Raw genomic sequence first — 6,898 nt, 5'->3', positions numbered from 1 at the left:
TGTTGTTTGGCGGGTCCGGGCTGGGGATTCGAACCCGCCACCTTAGGTGTACGTGACTGGCGCCTTAGCCAGTTGAGCTATAGGCGCCGAGCCGGAAGGTATTTCTTAAAATATTGTAGGTCAGACTTGCAAATGATTAAGCAAAAGGCATGCAAACAGATGTTGCTTATACAAGCTGAAGAAGGTGATCAACTTATTCTGGTTTGGTGGAGACTTTTTCTGTTTTAGAATTGAATGTCCCATGTCCTAAGAAGCTCCTTGGTCCCCGGCAAACTGGGAAGGTTGGTGATCCTAGCTGGAGGCCTTCTTTCCAGGCTGGTGTTCCCTGGCTCTGTATTCTTGAGAATCTAAGGGTGAGGCACAAAGCACTGATTGGAATTTCGGGGGGAGGGGGGGTAGGGCTTGTTGACTGATGGAGTTCATTGCAGGGTGTTTGAGCTTCAAGTGAGCTCATCATTGACCGATCAGCACTTATCTCTGTACAAATAAGTTTCCTTCCTTGCATGGGTGAAGGGTCCCCTGGATAAAAAGGGTGGGGCAGGTGGCCTAAGATTTCCATTGATACCCCTGTCCCTATTTTCAGCTTCACACTGTACCTCACGTATTTGCGTGCTAAGCCTCTCTGAGACTTTGGGGGTGGAGTGAGGACAACCAGTTGGCTTCTCCCCGTTTTCTCTCTCTGGGACATCCAAGTTAAAGCACCCACTTCTGCTGAGTCCATTATCATTCCTCCGCATGCTTCCTAGCTTTAAAAAGTGTGTCAAAAATTCTTGACTCCTGTTTTCTCCTTCCTTCTTCCTTTAGTCCTTGCAGGATTTAACCTATGCTATTCATATACTGTCATTTTATTGGGATTGGGGAGGAACAAGAAATAAACTTGTGCTGTGAGCATAGCACATTTAATGGCATGTCCATTTCTCAAGTTGTCTCTCTTTGTGAATACCCCACGAGTGGCTGTTGGCATGTCTGGAACTATCTTCTATGTCTATTAGCTTTTCTTTTCAACTTTGTATTACTTTATTCCATTTTGTCATTTACAGAGATAATTGCTTTATGCAATCTTTCAGCTCACTAATTAGCTCTTCAGCTGCATACGTTGTACAACTTAGCTCACCTACTGAGGTGTTTCTATTAAAATTATGAATGTGTTTTTCATCTCCAACACCTCTAATTGGATCTTTTTCATCCTCTCTTATTTGGGAACATTAATTACATTTACTTTAACGCTCATTACTGGTGGTCCTGTCCTATTTAATGTTGAGATCTAGGGCTAGACAGCCTGGGGTTAAATTGTGGCTTTTTACATGGGGCTGTGTGACTTTGGGGGAAGTTACCTAATCATCTTACACCTTAGCTTCCTCACTGTGAAAGTTCTTACAGGATTAAAGTATCTTTTATATATGTAAGATGTTTAGACTAGTGCCTGACATAAACGCTCAGTAAATATTAGCAATGATTTTTGTTTCCTCATGTGTTAAACTCCCTTTCATGGTGGTGCTTCTAAAATGATATTTAATTTTTTGACAGTGAACTCATCTTTTCCCATGAAATTTTCTGCAAGAAATCTGCTTGCTCTGACAGAGAAGTGAAAACCATTCCATGACTGCGTGTTCCATATTGCTTTAAGGATAATGCCTCATCAGGTGAATGCTGGATGCTCTCACAGCTGGTCTTAGGAGTGTGGCTGCTACCCATCCTTCACTTTGCCAGCCGTCTGGGGTCCTGCTCTGTTTCTCACTCTCTAATACAGTTCATCCCAGGAGACAGACCCTGCTATCCTGTCCATCTTGTCTGCAAGGGCTTAGGGTGATATTCAGGGGTCCACTTAGCTACCTGCTTTTATGGGAGTACTTGTCTACCCCTCCATCCCTCCATCAGTACAACAGGAGTCCTCTCTTTCTCTGGGCATTCACAGCTCTCAGCATGGAGTACCCTTGCTGCTGCTTTCACTTTTGCAGCACATATCGTAGTATATACGTACATGCAAGATTATTTGTGGGCTGCAAAGGGAGAGACAGGGCGTGAACAGTCTTATGTGTACTGCTAAAGGGATTAGCTGTATCCTGGAGAGCCCCTGATGGCTTTATGCAAGTGACATAGTCAGATAGGCACACATCTTGTTCACCCTGGAGGGTGGATACAACTTGAGTGAGATTGAATCCAGAAAGACCCATTAGAAAGCCCTTGTAGAACTCCAGGCAAGAAACTCTTGGCCTGAAGAAATCTGATTCAACAAATATTTTTAGAAAAAACTTAAAAAATGATAGAAGTATACTTTGGAGAATCACTTTCTCTCTCTCTCTGTCTCTTTTTTTTTTAGACAGTCTCACTTTGTTGCCCTTTGTGGAGTGCTGTGGTGTCACAGCTCACAGCAACCTCAGACTCTTGAGCTTAAGTGATTCTTTTGCTTCAGCCTCCCGAGTAGCTGGGACTACGGGCGCTTGCCACAATACCTGGCTATTTTTTGTTGTTGTTGCCATTGTTGTTTAGCAGGCTCGGGCTAAACAACGATGAGTTCAAACCCACCAGCCCTGGTGCATGTGGCTGGCGCCCTAACCACTGTGCATTGAGTGCCGAGCCTGGAGAATCACTTTCAATGGGTACACACCAATGGGGTGAGCTTCAGGGATCACTGTGAACTCTGAACCCACCCACCCCCACTGGCATGCAGCCAATAATATGCAGTACAGGAATTATAGTGGATTTGTGGTTATGAGCTTGAGTTTGGGCTTTATAGTCAAATGGTCCAGATTGAATTTCTGGCTGCAAGCACTTGGGTGACCTTCATTCAGCCCCTTAAGGAAGCACTTAAAGTATCTGTTTTTTCATTTGTAAATGGGGGGAAATGTTTACTGTATGTCTAAAATAAAATATTACACATGAACCAATTTCTATAATGTGTGACACGACAATAGTGATTATTAAGAACTATTTCAGAAAAAAAGTGAAAGTGTAGAGCTTCCATTTATGAGTATGAATACATTGTCTTTGTATACTTGTTTGCCATTATTTTTTAAAATAATCCAGAAAAACTATGAAAACTATAAAAGTATACTTCGGAGAATTAATTGCAATGGGTGTACCTATGGGGGAGGGTTCAGAGAAGAGAATGATCTCTGAACTTTCACTATTGGTATGCAGCCAATAATACAGAATATAAGAATTATAGTAGATCCGTGGTTATGAGCTTGAGTTTGTGCTTTAGAGTCAAACTGATCCAGATTGAACTTCTGGCAGCAATCACCTGTGTGACCTTCAGTTTGTTAATGAAGCTTTTGGAGTGTCAGGTATTTTCATCTATAAAGTGCAGAAAATGCTTACTGTTTGTCTAAAAGGAAATACAACATATGAACCAATTTATATATTGTCTGAGTGATAACAGTGATTTTTATGTATGCACTATATAGTTTTAACATTTTCACCACAGTAAACCTAAAATCATTGTAAACAGAAAATAGTGGTAAAAGTGAATTAAATTTCTCTTTGAGATACTTGACTTCAGGATAAAGAAAGTAAACGCATGGGATTTGCGAAATCAGAGGCAAATGTCTCAGGAAACGTCCTTTGATGGATAGTTGAAAACATTTGGAGAATAGGAAGTTCTAATATACTTTCCCTCTGTGGCACAGGAACTATTTCCAATGTAAAAAAGTCAGTAAACTTCATTGAACTTTGTACCACATTACTTTTGCAGATAAAATGAGACACAACTTAAGGCCCTAGAACCATCTTGGGGGTCTTTTTATCCCTCCAAATCCCCCAATTTTTGTTATTCTATATACTTCCAAATTTGCATATACTTTCAGCTAGCAATGTGTAAGTTTTAATGCTAAAAGAAGTATTTCTGAAAAAAAATGAGGTAAAAGGCTGTGGGGTGGCTCACACCTGTAATCCTAATACTCTGGGAGGCCAAGGCAGGTGGATTGCTTGAGCTCAAGATTTTGAGACCAGCCTGAGCAAGAGGGAGAGCCCGTCTCTACTAAAAACAGAAAAACTAGCCAGGAGAAGTGGTGCCACCTGGTAGTCCCAGCACCTCCCAAGGCTGAAGCAAGAGGATGATTCAAGCCCAAGAGTTTGAGGTTGCTGTGAGTTATGATCCATGGCACTCTACCTAAAAGAAGTTTCAGCAAATTCTAAAAGTGCACATTTTCTCATCTCCAAGCATTAAAGTTAGAAGTCAAGGACAAAATGACTGTTATTTTAAAAAGGCATATGTTTGAAAATAACAAAAATGGAAAACGTACAAATAACAAATAATTTATGTTTTTAATAATTTTAAAACATAAAACTAATCTGTGCACTAAGGATAAAATCCTAAATGAAAAATCAAAAGTATTTATAACTGAGAAATAACACAAGAAGGGCATATTAACATATGTGATATGCAGTTAAAGCAGGATTTAGAGGGAGATTTATAATCATATACATTTATTAGAAAACAAAAGATTTTGAAAACACATGATTCTAATGTTCAACTCTACCAATCAGAAGAAGTACACTAGCATAAACCCAAGAAAAGCAGAAGGATAATTTTTTTTATAAAAAGAACTAACATGACTTAAAAAATGAAAAGTCAGTTCTTTGTAAAGTTTGGTGAGACTGATCAGTAGCCTTTCTGGATCCTGTCCTCTCACCTACCCCAGGGATCTTCTTTGCAAGCCTTTACTGTGTGGCATTTTTGATTTATTTATTTTTCCATTAGATTATAAGCTGTGTTAAGAGCAAGGGAGTTTTCTACTCTCTTTATCCAGGGCACCAAGCATAGGGCCTGTTACTTGGCTATACTACTCAACTCTTGTCTGTTGAATGAAATCAGCCTAAGAAAGATTATAATACTGGACTATTCAGCCTGTGACCTTTTTAAAAAAAATATATATATAAGGCACTTTACCTCTTTTGATGATTGTTATCAGTCCTGATGATACAGGACAGGTGGCACCCCAGCCTGCTGGGTGGAGCTGAGGGGAAGACCTGCCACTTCGCCCTGGTGGTGTTGGTGCAGGAGCAGCTGACAGAGGAACCAGTGGGGTGGCAAGTGGTGGTGGTGGGGTACAGGAGGCTCCAGAAGCCAGAGAGGCCAGACCACTACTGGGGAGACACCAGCGCCTTAGTGTCTCCCTCCTCTTGCGCTTGCAGCTTAACAGGGAAGCTACCCCCCACCCCCATTTTCCAGGCCTGGGAACCAAAGGGGTTGTATCCATTCATTTGTTACCAGTTCTGGCCAAATGTAACTATGAGGACCCATGCAGGCCAAATGTAACTACAGAGTCCTGGTGAAATGTAACTGCAGAGAACCCATGCAGGCCAAATGTAACTACAGAGTCCTGGTTACATGTAACTAAAGAGGACCTATGCACACTAAATGTAACTATACAGTCTTGGCTTAATGTAACTACAGGGGACCCATGCAACCGTATCTATGCCCCTGGACAAAGCCCAGAGAGAGAGCTTTTTTCCCTTACTTGAGTTGTTTCTCTCTGCCAGGAGCTTTGGTGTTTTTGCATTCTTTTCTGTAAAATAAATCCTGTCTTACCACTGATCTATGGTCTGTGGATTCATTCTCCAAATCACCAAGGACCAAGAACCTACTGAAGATGAAATTCTGGTATCACCGAGAAGCGATGAAGCAGAGATTATTTTACAAATTTTTATAGGTCATTTTATAAGTGAGAAAGCTAAGGCTCAGAGGACACATCACTTGGAAATGTCAGAATCAAAACCAGAACCCAGGCATTAGAGCACCGAGTTTATCGTCTTTTCCCTTACACCGTGTTCTCTGGAGGCGTTGGAGCGGTGACTCCCCGCCAGCAGGCCTCAAGGACCAGGACATTGGCTCAGGCCGTCTGCAGTACTTCTCTCAGTCACTAAAATCTCGCTGGCACTTAGTTGGGGCTCCACATGTTTGTTGAAAATAAACGGTTGAAAATTATAAAATTGTAAGCACAGTAGGAGCTATTCACCATTATGGCCTTGAAAAGCTTTGAGTCAGGAAAGTATGTGCTACTTACAGAAGGAATTCCACCCTAAATGATTTATTATTTTTTAACATAGTATTCAGAGAAGCATTCTCCCGGCCACGGAGAAAAGTAGGCCATTCAAAGAAGGTTTGCCTTTGCGGTCCCTGTGGACGAGAGACCAGGCGTGGTTGTTCAGGCAGAGGGGCTGGGTGTGTGCCAGGTGACCTTCTCAGACCAATATGTGCCCCCACCACCACCCCCAAAGTGCTGGCTCACTATAGCTGGCCTGAGGACTCTACACTGATTTCCTGGGGGCTTCACCCCTGCGCCTTGAGTCCCAGCAGCTCCTGCACCACTGTGGGTGCCCCCACCAGGGTGTCTCAAGCTGGGAGAGTCTTTCTTGGTACCTCTGACCCTCCGCTTCTCTTCTGTTCCAAGGGGCGTTTTCTTGGAGCCTCTCTGGAGCCTTTGACCTGAGTTTCACCCTCACCGGTCCACTCACGTCCAAAAAATGCTGTGCATCCTCAAAAGAGCCACTCCTGGGGTTGTGTGTATTTGTGAGGACACCTAGGGCCCATAGTGGTGCCGCAGCAGGGCTGCACCAGGGGGCGGTTCCCACTCAGAGCCTGCAGGCCTGCCTGGGCAGGGTTGAGGCCAAAGCCTTCCCTCTGGCCCCAAACAGTAAGGCTCTTAAAATTAGGTGCGGCTTTAAAATACAAATAAGACCAGTAGCTTGTTTGGAATATCCCCCAACAGGCAATAATCTGAATGGCCTTCAGAAAGTAGCTAAGCAATAAATTGTGACGTCCAGAATTGTGCACACTGCTGCAGTGCTGGGTGGGACCTGGTTCCAGATAGACCTGGTTCTTCCTATCTTGCATGCAAAGACCATCCAAGATAAGGAGAATAAGAAATCACATTTTTTTTTTTTTTTTTTTTTT

This window comes from Otolemur garnettii, unplaced genomic scaffold (assembly GCF_000181295.1).
Source record: "Otolemur garnettii isolate 467f Iridium unplaced genomic scaffold, OtoGar3 scaffold00008, whole genome shotgun sequence".
NCBI lineage: Eukaryota > Metazoa > Chordata > Mammalia > Primates > Galagidae > Otolemur > Otolemur garnettii.
Note: the sequence above shows the minus strand (reverse complement) of the source record.